Genomic DNA, 18,959 nt, shown 5'->3' with positions numbered 1-18,959 from the left:
ACAAAATACAATCAGCTTTTATTAAGATTTTATACATCAGTAATCACTCCTTTGATTTACTAAGTACTAAGGGAACCAGGTCCTAATTACATAGTAAGAATCAAGATGTAAAATCTGCAATTTGTAGAACAGAAAAATATTAAGAATATGCAAAACTGTAAAGTAATAACTGCAAAGATAAAATGGTGATATGACTTAGAAACTGAAAGGAGATTAAAATAAACAGGATTGTTGGTTTTATTATTATGTTATCTGTACTATTTTAAGCTTCTATGATTTTAATTATGTCTTTTTCCAAATTCATGTGTTGCTGATGCAAATGGAGTAAGAGGTAACACCTTTAGGAGGTGATGGGGATATAAGGGTCCTCCCTTTCTAACAGGTCCTAAAGGAATGGGTGAGGTAGTTCATGCTCTATGCTCTTCTGCCTTCCACAAATAAGGGCACAACAGGAACGTCCCACCACTAGGTGGCAGTGCTCAGCCTTAGACGTCCCAGTCTCCAGACTATGACATAGACTTGATTTTTCTAAATTTCTGGTCTTAGCTATACTGTTATGACAACACAACACACACTAGCCATACACAGGCATTGTCAAGACAACCTTGAAATGATGGCAGTAGCTCTCTGGCAATATCAATTATAATTCAAATACACTTGAATAGTCTGATTACTTGTTGAAGATAGCTTTACTATATTAAGAAATCTTTCTATGTATGCCTAGTCCTGTAAAACAAACAAAGCAAAACAACTTTCAAAAAATCAGGAATAAGAAAAGAAACTTTCATTTCCATTTGATAGACATTTGGTTTTCTGCTGAGAAACATAACATGAACAATCACATACTGATAACTGTTTTAAGTCATCACTATTCTAAGGTTAACCTGGTTTGATCATCAGGGGAACTCTTTTTAAGTAGGTAGTGAATTTTATTTGCAGGTAGATATTTGAGACTTTGACAACTACATTCTTCTGACATGTTTTTTGCTATTTTGTATTTTTCAAATTTTTCACACTTGCCCTTTCAAAACAGTTTTTGCCCTTTCAAAACAAATTAATATCAAATGGTTTTATATACTTCAATTTTACATAAACAATGTAGTTTATAAATATACAGCAATAAAATTTCTTGAATATGCCAGTGTGGTGACACATGCCTTTATTGCCAGCATCTATAAGATACAGACAGGCAGATCTTTATGAGTTCAAGGCCAGCCTGGGCTACATATCAAATTCTAGGCCAGCCTGGGTTACATGGTGAGCTCCTGTTAAAAAAAAAAAAAAAAACACACACACACACAAAAAGAACAGCAAAACCAGAACAAAACCAAAACCAGCAAAACAAAACAAAACAAAACAGTTTTGTTGGCTATAAGAGCATTTCTGAAAGTACTACAGCCATTGTTCTTTTTTATCCCTACTTAGATAGGTGTCAATTTGCTCACTTAAAATTTTCCAAACATTTCATTTCACTCACACATTTAACTCTACCCATATTCACTTTACCTTCGCATCCTTTGCAAAGCTCTCCCTTTAGAGCAGAGCAGACTACAGAGGAGACTGAAGTCTGTCTTCCCCTCCTGTGGAGAGCACTCTACCTGAAGAACAACCTTCCAGGACAAGGTCTCTTCAACCAATCCTCCAGCTTTCACAAAGCAGAGTGAGGGAAGAGGCCTGGTCCCTCTCTAGGCCTTGGTGTTACACGTCTGGAGTTCCTCTCCTCCCTTTGGAGCCCAAATGTTGTAGATATATAGCTTCCTCTGTACAGATAAATCATATACTGCATGGCCACAGGGCACCCGACCGCCTCTCTCCACTACCTCATAACCGCTGTCCACCACTGGGGTACTGGCTCAACAGTTTGGGTTTTTTTTTTTTTTTTAACCCTGAAGTAAATTATCCTTCTCTTTATTATCTTTCCATAAATTAATTACTAGTTTGCTTTCTTCTATTTTACTAATATGTTTATTTTAAAACGATATTTTTATTCTACCTGTTAAACTTTATCATCCATTCTCAAACATTTCATAACTAATCTAACTTTATTCTGTTTCCTAATAATAAAGACTATAAAGCAATACATTTTATGTTGAATTTACCTTTGTTTGTATCTGCAAGGTCTAATGTTGGTGTTCAGTACTTTTTTTAATCATCTGAATACAATTTTATTTTGCTGATAATGGAAATAACTAGAAACCAAAATTACACTGACGAGATGAATTAGGAAATAAAATGAGAACAATAGCTAGCCTTGCAGATGCCAGCAAAGACATTTTTAATATAATTCACACATGATTGATATTTTAGTTTCTAAATTTTAGTTTCCCAACTATAGCCAAGGTAAGACATGTTATATACCTCCAGCGTCCAGGAGGATGTTAAATAGCATGCTTTTATAATTTTCCACTAATAAAACCAACACTCTCTTTTATTTGCTGGCTTTGTCTCTGACTTTCTCTAATTCTCAGTTCTTATTCTTTCCTTCATATACCAACTATTGCTCATCTAATTCTGCTTGTGCTTTGGTCAGCTCTTGCCCAGGAGACTCACAAAAGAATTTCATCTCTGGGAAATGAGGCACAGATCCATGCAAGTGTAGACCCTACACTTCTGGTGCACCAACTGCAGGTGGACCACATTGGAGTGTTTTAAGCTGGGTTTGTTCTAAGTGCCTGCTGTAGATGCAGGTATATTGCTTTTCAAATCTGGAAGGAACTTCGAGAGGAAATGAAAACTAACACACCTACATCTATAAATTACTACTTCATTTTTGAAAAATATTGTTCAAAAGACATGTAGAAGGTGAGTAATTCTAAAGATCTTTGGAATTTACCATAGTTAACCCAATTTAGACTCTGTATTTCCTAATAATATAATTTTCATAAAATCAATCTCCTGGTTAAGAATAAACAAAAATAAATCCCATATTAAACCCCACTTGCTTTTGTGGCCCATCTGCTGTCATGGTTCTATAACTGGCTTTGCATCTTGCTCAGGTCAATCAGTTCTCTTCATTCCACAGGGACAGTGGCAGAGCCCAGAGGGAAGAAGATGCCACATAACCACAGCTCCTCTGTAGCTGCCAGCTGGGTCTCTAACCTCTCTTCTGCTCATCTACAAACTAACGACTCTCTGCTAATTAAGGATCCACCAATCCTGTCTAGACTCCTCAATCCTAGGGCAGGACACACACACACCTGGAAGCAGTGGTTGGGACTCACACCCTGTTGGCGTGCTGACAGTACCTGTTCAGCCTTACATCTGCTGCATAGTCAACAGACCCTGATCTTGGTCCAGCACTGGAGCAGTGCTTGCTTTACTCACAGCACTGAAGACCGTCTACTTTCTTCATTTACTAGGTTGGTTCCGTTCCTACCTGACTAATGTTGGAGTGTTCCAGAGGCCCAAACTAGTACCCTACAGTTCTTCCTTCACATCAGTTCAGAGAGGAAACGGGAGAGAACTAGACTTCTGTGGGAGCCCACAAAAGCAGCAGCCAGTCCCTGGACACACATACTTATTCTACCTATATTTTTGCCACATCCGATGATGACCACCACCACCACCACCACCTCCACCTCCACCACCACAGCAATCACTCGCATAGATCTCTACATGTTCCCGCCGTAAGATCTCCATGGAACTATACTTCCTAACAACAGCTTGCTGCGGGATTTCTTTCATTTGCTTACTCCACCATCTTAGAGTAGTCTTGTCTTAGAATCCAAGACATATTTGTTTCAAAAATACTCCCACCTACTGAAGAGGTTACTCTGAGAAGTCTTTGCCACAGAACATACCACAACTATGCAGCTACAGCTCTGCCCCAATAGTATCAACTAAATCCCTGATATTTTTATTCCAATACTGATGTTTTTTCAAGAAGATGACCATAATACTCATTTTAAAGATACGTCACTTACACCTTAGCTTACGAGGCTGGGTAGAGCAGCACCTGCCCATAAGCCCAGCAATTAGGAAAATGAAGCAAGAGAATGCTAGGGATCCAAGGTCAGCCTATGCTACATAGCAAGACCACAACTACAAGACATTAAAAAAAAATCAAACAAACAAAAGACTCCTCAAAAACATGCTTTCCTTTTTGATATATATAAATATTAAAGTCATGGTAAAAAGTTTAAAGCTAACAGGTCTCAAACCTTAACAACACTGGTAGCATGGGTCTGAAAAAGCAGACAACTAGTAAGCTATTTCAAGTTTTACCCAAAATAAATCTGTAAACATGATAAAGCAGAAATGTAAGGGACTTTTAAAGCAAAAAATTTGAATCATTTTATTATAACTTAGAAGATTTCTGTCACTGAATATTTTAACGGTATTTAGAACATTTTATCTTTTAATAAAGTTAGTACATATAAAAAAGGAATGCAAGAATAGCTTGAGCCAAAATCTTATTACTTAGTTTTTTAAAAAAAACTGTTTATTTAAAGGGGTAGAGCAGGCAGTTTACAAAAAGGCACAAGATGAAAATAAATTAGTAAATAAAATACTTGTTTCCATTCACGCCAAGCTAAAACAGGAACGAAACCACTGAGCCTGCTCTCATACACAAGCACGGGTCCCATCTTTTCTCTCAGTGTGGAGTCTGACTGCTTATCTCTGCTTCATGGAGCACAACCAAGAACCACTATAGTTTAGCACATAAAAACACACATAAAGGACAACTTTGTAGGAAGCTTTTTAATTTGTGTAATACTTTTAAAAGATAGCTTTAAATTACTTTAACAAAGATCCTAAAAATAGATCATATCTATACAAAAGAAAATAAACCTGACTGAAAACAGAAAATTCTGCCAATAATTGGTTCTCCCTTTTAGAACACAGAAATAAAGGGTTTTGTTGTTGTTTGTGGTTTGGTTTGATTAGGTTTAGGGGATTTTAAGTGTAAAATTGAGTTGTTTTAAAAGCAGACTCTTATGGGACAGTGGTTGAAACTTAATTTTCCCAACTTCATGGTTCTCTTTCTAACCCTATGTTGGTGTGATCTACAGCAATCACGGGTCTCTTTCTAACCCTATGTTGGTGTGATCGACAGCAATCACGGGTCTCTTTCTAACCCTATGTTGGTGTGATCTACAGCAATCACGGGTCTCTTTCTAACCCTATGTTGGTGTGATCTACAGCAATCACGGGTCTCTTTCTAACCCTATGTTGGTGTGATCTACAGCAATCACAGGTCTTCCTCTTGATGATGGTTAGGAAGCACAATACAGACAGCTGATGTGCCTGATAAAAACACAGCTATCCAATCCTAAACTAGAGGGATGCTGTCCCTGAAACTGTCACACTGGGTGCTAGCATCTGCTCTGATCCCTCAGACTGCCAGTTGAAATGCTTGGAAGAATGCTTTGGACTTGTCTTTATATACTGCATCACATTTTTATGATATTCTCATGCTGAGAGCTCATACTTAAAGAGTGTGAGTTTCCGTTTTAGAAGAAGATCAAATTCTTTTCATACAGTCCTAGAAAAACACTAAAATAAGCCTGGATGAAAGATTTTGAGATACAAACTTAAATATTACTTTTTTTTCATATAAAAATGACTCAAAAGCCAGGTGTGGTGGAGAATGTTAGAATTCTTAGTACTTGGGAGGCAGAGGCATGAGGATCACTGAGCTTGGGGATACCCTGAGTTACATAGTTTTCCAGGCCACCCAGAAGTATCCAAATCAAAATCAAATGAGCCCAGAATTCAAAATAAGAATGGAAGTTTAAATACTGAGGTGCCTTTGGTTTATACACATATTTCAATTCAATTTTTGACTTGATATTTCTCATTCATCTATGAATTTATACCCAACAAACTTTACCTGCAGCATATGTGTAAGGCTGTACTGTGCTGACCCTGCTCTTGTCAGAGACAATTATAATCTTAAAAGAAGACAGATGTTTAGACTCAGGTGTACGCGCGGCAGCATGGTGAAAGTTACAGAGGGGAGGGGCACTTGAAGAAAGCCCTGTAAAAAAGACATTTAAGCTGAGAGCTGAAGGCAGGGCTGGGGATGAGGGTTCAAGGGTAGTCAGGACCGTCAGTCACCCACTGCCACGGGAAGGAGGAGGAAGCAAGCGGTAGCGTGTACAGTGAGGGAGCACGTGAAGCCGTAGGAAAGATCAACAGAGCTGAAGCCAAGTGTTGACAAACTGCAGTATGACGTGGCTGTAACTGTGCTTTAAATTACTGTAAGACAGCACTGGTTTCATTATGGCACTGTCATGCATAATGTGCTCTCTCCTATCCTGAGCTACAGTCCCCACTTTACCCTGTTGCCTTCTGCTGTGTCCTTCCCACAGTCCCCGGCATCTACTTTCACAGCACAGATTTCACTGCCCACCCTGCCTGAAGATCTTCCTTCCTCTCAGGGTCCCCTTTCTAGTTTCATGATGCAAACATCATGATCTAAACAGTAAATCAGGATTTACAGTTCCATTAACCCTTGCATTACTGCACTGTGGCACTGGCCACACTATAGTTAAAGTTCCTGTTTTCCAACTGAAAACTGTCCTAAGAGGACAGGCCAGTTTTCTTTCTTATGTAGTAGCACTTATTCTGAGCACAGACAGTAAAAGTTGGCTAAACTAAACCTGAGTTTAGTATGTGGATATTTTGGATTTTTTACTTAAATAAATGTTATATCATTTAGAGAATTAATAAGTATACAAATTCTAAAACAGTATATGCTAGTTTACACCAGGCAAGTGTATCATGTTCCTGGAAGAAAGCTGACAGACGCAAACTTAATTCATACTTGTTTTTCTTATTTCCTAATAGTTGCATGCATAAAGAAGGGTAGCCTAACACAGAGTAAATTATATAATCTTCATGGTAACATACCCCATAGATGATGAACATGAATCAATGGTGCTATTACATATAAAATATCTACTAACATGTAGAATCATTACATCTGGGGAGGAATCTGAGAACTAAAGATGACCATATAACTCATTTTTAAGATCATGGTCTAATATATGGTACCCAGTCACAGCTAACCATTAAGTGAACATGGTTTTAAACACTGCTTATATATGAAGCCATAAAATCATTATTTCTTTTACTGTAGAATCACAAATGGTAGGTTACTCAACTAAATCAAATTAGAAGCTTTAACAAAATAAAAGTTAAGGCCAAAAGAATTAGTGGGTATAAAAAGCATTTTCACTCAATAAAAGGAATAATTCATAAGCAAATTATAACCTTTAATGCATTTAAGGGAGTGAATATAAGACAGAGGAAACTACAGACACTAAAACCCTCGAAATCCCAGTGAAAGATGCAGGGATGACTTGACACTGGACACAAGTAACTAGAGTGCACATTTGTATCCAAAGTTGACAAGCCAGATGTAATGTAACATCAGCATTCCTGCAAGCAGAACCTGCAGGCTTTCAAACACTCTCTCTATCTCAGTCTGATGCTTACCAAGCAAGCAGAATGGAAGACAAGAAGATAGTTGGTACTTGGTGAACAGAAAGAGAAATAATTATTTAACACTCTGAAGTAATAAACAAGAGAACCTAATATGTATATATAAGTAAAAGCACAGCTAGACATAAAACCAACCATCCATTGTTCTTTCTGACCACATAAGCAGCACTGAAGTAGAATATGAAGAGAAGTGCCTCTGTAGGGAATATACCTTTAGGTTAGAGAGGAAATTATTCTAAGGTAATGATGTCATTCTGCAATAAAAATGGTATGTTCTTTACATATTTGCAAACCATTTGGGTTTTTATGCCTAAGCAGAGGCATTACCACCTGTCTTCCACACACTGAAAGCAGGCTAAACCTCTCCAAATACTAAAAAACCAACGGCCTACTCACATTGCAGGTGATTTGGGACAGAGCATATAAGACCCTGTGAGCATGCACAGTAAGAAGAAAGCTGTCAAATATTTAAGGAGCTTCACTGAAGTTTTGGTTAAGATAAATCTTTAAAAAATATATACGTTTGAAAGGAACTTTTGAAAATTCTTATTAGAATACTATATTAGTCAGGGTTTCTATTCATGCATAAACATCATGACCAAGAAGCAAGTTAGGGAGGAAAGGGTTTATTCAGCTTACACATCCACATTGCCGTTCATCACCAAAGGAAGTCAGGACTGGAACTCAAGCAGGTCAGGAGCTGATACAGAGGCCGTGGAGGGATGTTACTTAAAGGTTCGCTTCCCCTGTCTTACTCAGTTTGCTTTCTTATAGAACCCAAGACTACCAGCCCAGGGATGGCACCACCCACAAGGGGCCCTCCCACCCTTGATGACTAATTGAGAAAATGCCTTACAGCTGGATCTCATGGAGGCATTTCTTCAAGGGAGGCTCCTTTCTCTGTGATAACTCCAGCTTGTGTCAAGTTGACACAACACCAGCCAGTACAAACAGTAATGCTAACAAGCCTTAAGGAAGCAATGCTTGTTGACCCAAAGAAGACAGACAAGGATTCCTTGATGATAGTGGAGAGCTGGACTTGACTGGCCAAGAGAAAGTCCTGAAGATCCATATACACAGGATTCAGTGAGCGAACGAGAGTTATAGTCTCTTAAGAACTCAATTGGTTTTTAAGAACCTCAAAATGAGGATGGGGAAATTTCTCCAACAGTACAGAGAGGCCAGAAGAATGAGCAAGAAAACGAAAGTGCGGACATCACCATTTAACATGGGCTGGGTTCTTAGGCTGGACAAGTAGACAGCAGAAATCATGATAGAGAGAGGAAAGCACTGAGCTGAAGCATAGCATTGTGGGCAAGAGTTAGACCCTAAAGACAGCCAGGATGGGCTATTAGCAGGGTGCAGCCTTTTGAAACCTCAGCAGATTGAAGATGCCAGGACTTTGGGACAAGCACTGAGGACAGCAGAGGCTTTAGAGTGGAGCCTGCCTGAAATGCTGAGCAGAGCAGCATGTGCTGTGGACGGTGAGCACTGCAGTGGAGCTGCCCAGGCCTCTGGAGCCCACACAGCCAGAAGTCCCAGAATGTCAACATGAGCTTTCTATACTATTGAATTTTGTGTCTTCTTTAACTTGATTATAAATGTGCCCTGTTCTTCCCTCTTGAAATACAAGGGGAAATACATACATACATACATACATACATACATATGAAAGTGTACACACACAAATATACACAGGAGCCTATATAGTCAAAAGTTTTTAGAGTTTTAGAATTTTGTAACTTATTAGGAGTTCTAAAAAAAAAAACTCTGGATATATAAGAGATTGAACTTCTAAGGTATGCCGATTTTTTAAAAACTATGGTCTTTAAATAGTTGGAATGTGTTTTATATTGTGATATTGGTACTAATTTTTTAAAAACAATGAAAAAAGGGCAAGAAATGACCAAGCCAAGACTCACATAATATAGCACAATGTAAAAGATACAGATAAAGGCAAGACAATAAGAATGTGGATCCTCTGAAACTTCTCTTCCTGAAGCTCAGCAGAGATTTCTTCCCAAGAAAATGTACATGCTGAAAGCACTAAGCTGCACTACTGCTCAGTGATTCAGTGAATGGATTTAGAGAAAGCAATTGCAATAGTGTCTGGCATAAAATATGGTATCAATAAGTATTAGCTATTATTACTGCCATCTGATGTATTATCAGCTGTTTCAGAGGTCAGTGGGACACGACAGGTAAAGCATGTCTGGAAGAACAGAGGTGGGTAAATAAATATCGCTGACATTTTTGCCATTCTGACAATAACCAAGGTTTCCAGTATCCGTTCTATAAAGATTCTTTGAGCAGCCCTGCTTCTCTATCTCTATGTATCTCTACTATTTTCTTTCCCAATCTGCACATATTTCTAGGTTTCTGACATTTATTTACAAGCACAAATGTGTCTATGTCATTTTTTTCAAATGACTTTAAGACAAATGACCCTATTTTATTTCGTAGAGGATAAATAACAGACAATTCAGAATAGTGTTGGGAATGTAGTACTATGACGTTTCCTCTACCTTGAGTATTATTAGTAATTGTGGCTAATGGAAGACTGTAAGTCTAACAATTACTAAAACAGAAATGCAAAGAGAATGAAAAAAAAAACACTAAAAATAAAACAAAAACTAAAGCAGACTATGCAAGAACTGTGGGACAACTTAAAAAAGTATAATGCATGGTATAATATAACCAAGACAGATAGCTGTAGTGTGTTGTGGTGGCTTGAATATGCCTGACCCAGGGATGGCACTACTGGATGTGGCCTTTCTGAGGTAGGTGTGGCTTTTTTGGGAAAGTGTATCCCTGTGGAGACCGGCTTTGAGACTCTTCCTAACTATGTGGGAACCAGTCTTCTCGTGTTTGCCTTTGCACGAAGATGTAGAACTCTCAGCTCTTCCTGAACTATGCCTGCCTGGACACTGCCATGCTCCCACTTTGATGATAATGGACCAAACCTCTGAACCTGTAAACCAGCCCCAATTAAATGCTGTCTGTATTGAGAGTTGCCTTGGTCATGATGTTTGTCCACAGCAGTAAAACCCTAGCTAAGACAGATGTTGGTACCAGGGACTGAGGTATCGTTGTGGTAAGCCTGACCATGTTTTTGTTTGAAAAAAATGTGAATTTGGGAATTTTGGCTTTGGAAAGCAGTGGAAGGCTTTAAGTGTGTCTTAATGGGCCATCCTAATAGGAATATGGATGATGGTGGTGCTGAGGGTGATTTGAACTATGTAAGTACAAAAGGCTTCAATGGAGAAGAATGTTAGGATTTGACCAAAAGACTGTTTTTGTCATATTTTGATGAAGAACATAGCTGGTTTTTACCATTGTCCATAGAGTCTGCCTGAGATTAGGATGAAGAGATTTAGATTAACTGCTTTGACAAAGAAATTCTCAAAACATCCTGGTATAAATTCTGTTGTGTAGTTACTAAAATTCACCCTATGATGAGCTTTTTAATGAAAAGTAGCAAGCTTCAAAAGAAAAAAATATAAAATGTATGGTTCAAAGTGAAAATGAGCACCAGGGATTGCAATGGAGCTAAATCCTGTGTTCAAGGAAATAAATAGATTAAGGGAGTAGTGACTTTGGGGCAAGATCCCACCCAGCTGAATTGACGTCCAGGAATGGTAGTACAAGCCTTTAGTCCCACGAGATAAAAACAAGCAGATCTCGGAGTTCAAGGCCAGCCTGGTACAAAGCAAATTCCAGGTAAAGAAAAGCTTAGGTCCAGGTGGTACAGGGTACATGGTGGTACATGACTTTTATTCCCAGCATTCAGGAGACAGAGCCATGCAGATTTCTGAATTCAAGGTCAATCTACAGAGCAAGTTACAAGACAGCCAAGCTTAGGCAGTGAAGGAGTGGAAAACAGAAAGCTGGCGATAGTATAATAGAACAAGGGGGCCAAGTTGCAGCTCCAGCAAGCGGCAGAACTCAGCAGCTTCATCCATGTGGCCCTGGCTTTAGAATCAAGAATAGAAGGGACTACTGGGAAAAATTGATGCTGGTTAGCTGAGCTAAGAAATTAGCAGTGATTAAGAAGAGTTTGGTATCATTGAGGTGAAATTTTCTGGGAAATGTTTTCTGAGAGCACAAAGCTATTTTCCAGAGATAGCCAAAACTGTACTTTGTGTTGCAGCTAGACTTGGTAATGTGTAAAAATCACTTAGGTGGTACTGATTTTGAAGTCATGAAGGGGTCATGGAGAGCAGCGGAGGCTTGGTACTATGAGAGGCCATGGAAGGCCATTGTTTATGGTGCAGCCTGAATTGTAGTTGACAACCCAGGACTGAAAGGGGCCTACAAAGAAGCTGAGGCTTAGCACCAGGAAGGGAGCCTATGAGAGGCTATAGGTAAAGCCTAGCTGCAGCAAGTTGGAGATACCAGTACCATGGGTTAATCACCAAGAACAGCAGCAGAAATGGAGTGGAGTCAACCAGACCCGAGAGTGCTACAGAGGACAGAGTTGGAGAAGCTGAGAGTTCTACATCTTCATCCAAAGGCAAACAGAAGAAGACTGGTTCCCATGAAGCTAGTAGGAGGGTCTCAAAGCCCACCCCCACAATGACACACTTCCTTCAACAAGGCCATACCTACTCCAAGGCCACACCTAATGGTGTCACTCCCTGGGCCAAGCATATTCAAACCACCACATGAGTGAAGCACCAAAAACTGAGAATTCATCTTCATTACTATCAGTCACCAAACTCCAAAACTAGGAAACACAGAACACTAACCATTATACAATCAAAAATATATTATGTTTAAGTTGCAGAAAATAAAGGATTAAAAAATGTTAAAAGAAGTAAAACATGCTTTCTGTTCCTCAGACTGAATCCCTCAGGCTCATTCCTAGCACTGTAGAGAACACCAGCTGCAGCCTCCCTTCCCAGTGCTCATATCCTTGTAGATCCCAGGGACATGCCCTCCCCTTCCTGCTCCCACTCTTCCCTGCATCCCATCCTCCAAAACGGCAGGCATTCCCTCTAAACATACTAACTGACCAGGCCAGAAAAACAGGCAAAACACAGCTATAACACTCTAAAAATCCAGAGAAGAAACGAAAATCAATGAACAAAATACCCATCCAACAAAGAGAAACCCAGAAATCCGCACCTAGACATATGATCACATCAGACAGATGTCGTAACGCCAGCATAAGAACACAATCAGTGACGGCCAGGGTAGTATGTCTTCACCACAGCCCAGCTCTCCTACCAGCTGGCCATGAATCCTCCAACATGGCTGACACACAAGAAAAAGACCTTAAAGCAAAATGTATGAAAATGATAGAGGTTCTTCAAGCGGAAATGAATAAATCCCTTAAAGAAAGCCAGGAAAACACAACTGAACAATTGGAGGAAATGAATAAACTTCTTAAATAAACCAGGGGAAGAACCCAAAACAGTTGAAGGAAACAAATAAAACTGCTTAAGACCTGTAAATGGAAATAGAAGCAATAAAGGAGGCAAAAAAAATTGTATTCTGGAAATGAAAAGGTTAGAATTCAAACAGAACTACAGAGGAAATCCTTTCCAACAAAATACAAGAGATACAACAGAGAAGAAATAGATATATCAATCAAAGAAAGTGTTAAATCTAAAACATTCCTGACACAAAAGATCCAGGAAATCTAGGACACTATGAAAAGAACAAACCAAAGAATAATAGAAATAGAGGAAGGAAAAGAATCTGACCCAAAGGCCCAGAAAATATTTGCAACAAAATCATAAAAAAAAAGTCCTAACCTAAAGGACATACTTATAAAAGTACAACAAGCTTACAGAACAATAAGTAGATTGGAGCAGAAAGGAAAGTCCCCTCCCCAAATAATCAAAACACCAAATATATAGACCAATCAAAGAATATTAAAAGCTGCAAGGGAAAAATATGAAGGCAGATCTATTAGAACTACATCCAACTTTTCAATGAAGACTCTAAAAGCCAGAAAGTCCTGGACAGATGTACCACAGACTCTAAGAAACCATGATGTCAGCCCAGACAATAATATCCAGCAAAATATCTATCACCACAGATAGAGATATTAAGAATATTCCATGATAAAGTTAACTTAAACAATATCGATTTATAAATCCAGCTCTATAGAAGATGCCTGAGGGAACACTAACCCAAAGAGTTTAAATACACACATGAAAACACAGGAAATAAATAATCTCACACTAGCAAACAAAACAAGGGGAACAGGGGAATTCATTCTCATTCTTTCTCTCTGTTTCTCTTTCTCTCTCTCTCTCTCTCTCTCTCTCTCTCTCTCTCTCTCTCTCTCTCTCCCCTTTCCCCTCCCCTCCCTCCCACACACACCACCAAATAAAAACCAATTCTCATTGGTCATTGATATCTCTCAACATCAATGGTCTCAATTCTCTAATAAAAAGATACAGACTAACAGGATGGATTTGAAAACAGGCTCCATCCTTCTGCTGCATACAAGAAACACACCTCAACATCAAGGATAGATATCACTTCAGGGTAAAAATATTAGAAAAACATATTCTAACCAAACAGACCTAAGAAACAAGCTAGTGTAGCTATTTTAGTAACTTATAGATTAGACTTCAAAACTAATCAAAAAAGACAGTAAAGGACACTCTATATTCATCAAAGGAAAACATTCACCAAAATGACATTTCAATTATTAACATCTCTACTCCAAACACTAAGGTATTCCAGTTTGTTAAAAAAACAAACACTACTGCAGTTTAAATCAGATACTGACCTTCATACACTGATGGCTGGAGACTTCAATACCCTACTGTCATCAATGGATAGGTCACCCAGACAAAAACTAAACAGAGAAATATGGAAGCTAACAGACATTATAAACCAAATAGACCTAACAGATATTTACAGAAAATTTCATACAAACACAAAAGAATACACCTTCCTTTCAAGAGCCTAATGGATCTTTCTTGAAAATTGACCACATACATGGTCACAAGCACATCTCAACAAATACAAGAAAACTGAAATAACCAGCAGTATCCTATCAGATCATTATAGATTAAACCTGAGTATCAGTATCAATAGAAACAACAGAAAGCCTACAAAGTCATGGAAACTGAATATGCTTGGCCCAGGGAGTGGCACTATTAGGAAGTGTGACTTTGTAGGTGTGACCTTGCTAGTTTAAGGTCATTAGAGGCCCATTAAATGACCTGGGGGAAGTCTGAGCTTCCAGTTGAATGGAATGTTTGCTGTGGCTCCTAGCAGGAGCACCCCTCCCTCCCTCTGGAGCCAAAACTTCTAGGCCAGCAGACCTTAAGGTTGCAGGGACAGGAAGCAAAAACTTTCCTAGTAGGTCACTAGGAGTGATAGTAAGTGGAACTATTCCCTTTTCCACCTCTTGATTCCTGGACCCATGAATTCTGGCTATGGCAAAAACTGGACACTAAAATTCAATGAAAATGAATACATAACATACCCAAATTTATGGAACACAATGAAAGTGATGCTAAGAGGAAATTTCATGGCACTAAGTGCCTACAAGAAAAGAAAAGAATAAAGGAAGATATTGTACTAGTAACAACAGCACACCTGAAAACTCTAAAACAAAAAGAAGTAAGCACACTCAAGGAGTAAACCTCAAGAAATAATCAAACCAAAGGTTAAAAAATCAATAAAATAGAAAAAGAACAATACAAGGAATCAATAGAACTGGTTCTTCAATAGAGCTGGCTCTTCAAAAGAATCAACAAAATAGGCAAACTCTTATCCAAGCTAACAAAGACAAAGAGAGAATATCCAAATTAACAAAATCAGAAATTAAAAAGGGGACATAACAACAGACACTGAGGAAATCCAGAGAAATCATAAGGACATATTTTAAAAATCTGTATGCTACCTAATTGAAAAATCTGAAAGAAATAGATAATTTTCTCCATACATACCACTTACTGATCAAGATCAGATAAACAACTTAAATAAACATACAACCCCCAGTGAAGCGATCATTGAAAGTCTCTAAACTAAAAAAGCTCAAGAGCAGATGGTTTTAGTGAAGAATTCTACAAGAGATTCAAAGAAGAGCTAATACTAATACTCCTTAAACAATTCCACAAAATAGAAACAAAAGGAATATTGCAAATTCATTTTATGAGACCACAGTCACACTGAAATGCAAACCATATAAAGAATCAACAAGGAAAGAGAATTACAGACCAATTTCCCTTATGGACATAGATTCAAAAATACTCAATAAAATAATTGTAAACTAAATCATAGAAGTCAATAAAATAATTGCAAACTAAATCATAAAAATTATTACCCATCATGATCAAGTAGGCTTCACCCCAGAGATGCAAGGATGTTTCAATAAACAAAAATCAAAAAATGTAATCCATCATAAAAAAACTGAAAGGAAAAAACTACCTGATCATCTCATTAGATGAAGAAAGAGCTTTTGACTAAATATAATGCCCCTTCATAATAAAAATCCTAGAGAGATTAGGGATATAAGGGACATACCTAAACATTATAAAGGTAATCTACAGCAATACTATACCCAACATCAATTAAATGAACACAAACTCAAAGCAATTCCAATAAACCCAGGAACAAGACAAGACTGTCTGTGTTCTCCTTATCTATTCAATATAATACTTGAACTTTTAGCTAGAGCAAATTAAAAAACTAAAGGAGATCAAAAGAATACAAATTGGAAAGAAAGAAGTCAAAGTATAGGGTTTTTATATATATATATACAATAGTGTACATAAGTTACCCAAAAAAGTCCATAAGGAAACTCCTATAGCTGATGAATACTTTCAGCAAAGTGGATGGACATAAGATTGACTCAAAGAAAAAAATAAAACAACAAACAAACAAACAGAGTAGCCCCCCTATATACAAATGCCAAATGGACTAAGTACAAAATCGGAGAAACAATCCCTTTACAATAGCCTCAAATAATATAAAATATAGTTAAAGTCAATAAAATATGTTGGTGTAACTCTAATTAAGCAAGTGAAAGACCTGTACATTAGAAATGCCAAGTCTTTGAAGAAAGACATTGAAGAAGATATCAGAAGATGGAAAGATCACCCATGCTCATGGATTGGTAGAAGTATAACATAGAAAAATGGCTATCTTACAGAAAGCAATCTACAGATTCAATGCACTTCCCATCAAAACCCAATGTAATTCTTTACAGACCTTGAAAGGATGAGCCTCAATTTCACAAGGAAAAAAAAAAAAAAACTGATGTAGCTAAACTGACGGTGAACAATAAAAAACTGCCGAGGTATCACCAATCCTGATTTTAAGTTTTACTACAGAGCTACAGTAATAAAACTTTCATGGTATTAGCATAAAAAGAGTCATGTTGATTAATGGAACTGAATTAAAGACAGATATAAATCCACACACCTATGGATATGAAGGTTTTTTTTTATAAAGAAGCCAAAAATACACACTAGAAAAAAAGACAGCATCTTCAACAAATTATGCTGGTCAAACTGGATGTTTGTATGTAGAAAAAAGCAAACAGATCCATCTTTGTCATCCTGTACAAAATTCAAGTCCAAGTGGATCAAAGACCTCAACATAGAACTAGATAAACAACCTTAACTAAGAAGTGGGAAACAGCCTCAAATGCACTGACACAGGAGACAATGTCCTGAACAGACACCGACAGCTCAGGCTCTAAGATCAAACGAGTAAGTGGGACCTCATGAAACTGAAAAGCTTTGAGGACAAAGGACACTGTCAATGGAACAAAAGCCTAGAGAATGGGAAAAGATATTTCACTAGCTCCACATCAGATCAAGGACTAAAATCCAAAATATATTAAGAACTCAAGAAACTAATTATCAAAACACAAATAATCTAATTAAAAAGGGGGTACAGATCTAGACAGAGAATTCTCAATAGAGGACCCTCAAGTGTCTGAGAAACAGTTAAAGAAATGGACATATACCTAAAGGATGGTCCATTTTAGAACAAGGACACTTGCTCAACCATCTTCATTATTCCTTTACTCATAATAGCCAGGAATTAGAAACAACTGGGGCTCGTTTACTATGGCTGATGATCAGGGCTGGCTGAGTGGCTGGCTCCCCACTTGGTGCCCCACTTCCATGTCTTAGCTGAAGAATGTGGAAGCCAGGATCGTCCACTGTCTCCAGAACAAGTTACTGGCCTATTATGTATCCCTCCCAAACCATAACAAGATCTGGATGGTGACTATAAGCCCAGGGCAAAAAAAGGACTGCACCCCTCTGTTGATGGTACAGGGCTTTGGGGGCAGTGTGGGCCTCTGGATCTTCATCACGGATTCACTGAGTACCTGCCGCACAGTCCATACCTTTGATCTGCTTGGTTTTGGGTGAAGCTCAAGTCCAACATTCCCAAGGGACCCAGAAGGAGCTGAAGATGAGTTTGTGACCTCAATAGAAATATGGTGAGAGAGCATGGGAATCGCCACCATGATCCTCCTGGGGCACAGGCTGGGAGGATTCCTGACCACTTCTTACTCTCTCAAGTACCCTGAAAGAGTTAAACATCCTGGTGGATCCATGGGGTTCCCTTGTAACCAACCAACCCCAGTGAGATCCGTGCACTTCCAACCTGGGCCAAGGCTGTGGCATCTGTCCTGGGACGTTCTAATCCACTGGCTGTTCTTCCAGTGGCTGGGCCTTGGGGCCTGCTGGTGTTGAGGTTCCATCATGACTTCAAGCACAAGTTTGCAGACTTCTTTGAGGATGATACCATCTCAGAATACATCTACCACTGCAATGCACAGAATCCCAATGGGGAAACAGCGTTCAAAGCCATGATGGAGTCCTTCGGCTGGGCCCTGCGTCCCATGTTGGGGCAAATCCACTTAATTCAAAAGGATGTGCCCATCAGCATGGTCTATGGGGCCAACACCTGGATAGAACCAGCACAGGGAAAAACGTGAAGATGCAAAGACCAGACTCTACGTCCGAGACATGGAGACTGAGGTGCATTGCACCACATCTACACTGACCAGCCACACATCTTCAGTGCTGTGCTGGAAGAGATCCATAAATCGGTTGACTGAGATGCTCTGAGAGGGAGAGGAGGAAGCTGGAGCTGCTGTCATCTATCTCCCTGTCTTAGTCAGAATCTCTGTTCTTTCCCCACCAGCTAACATGTGCCAACCAGGCAGAGTCCTGACCTATCACCAAGATAGGACCAGAGTGAAAAAGAGCACTTCCAATCCCATCTGAGGGTAAGAGGCAGAATCCACCAGAGGCCTTGAACTCCCCAATCTGGGGAAAAGCATAAAGGGCTGCCTAGTACTGCCAGTTCTCTCCACGCCAGGTGGTGACTGGGAAAACCATGCCATCTCCCTGCATGGCCTTCCCTTCCTCTAGACAGAGGAGGGCTCCCAGCAGCCTTTCTAGTTTGGGAATGTGTCTGCGAGTGGATTCCACACAGGGACATCTTTCTTCTCCACCACCCCATGCCTCCATCCGAGCTCAGTTCCCACTCACTCACCAGGAGCAGCTCTGTTC

At 39.0% G+C, this 18,959-nt stretch overlaps 1 protein-coding gene and 1 pseudogene across 4 annotated transcripts in view; one reads left to right on the top strand and one right to left on the bottom strand.

The window, feature by feature from the left end:
* The window catches only part of Ssbp2 (single stranded DNA binding protein 2), a 253,087-nt gene that overhangs the window by 77,231 nt on the left and 156,897 nt on the right, over positions 1–18,959 (bottom strand). The window lies entirely within an intron of this gene.
* On the top strand, positions 17,499–18,502 carry LOC143440286 ((Lyso)-N-acylphosphatidylethanolamine lipase pseudogene; annotated as a pseudogene).

This window comes from Arvicanthis niloticus, chromosome 29 (assembly GCF_011762505.2).
Source record: "Arvicanthis niloticus isolate mArvNil1 chromosome 29, mArvNil1.pat.X, whole genome shotgun sequence".
In the NCBI taxonomy this organism is placed as follows: domain Eukaryota; kingdom Metazoa; phylum Chordata; class Mammalia; order Rodentia; family Muridae; genus Arvicanthis; species Arvicanthis niloticus.
The sequence above is the reverse complement of the archived record's forward strand: the minus strand, read 5'-3'. Positions and strand labels throughout refer to the sequence as shown.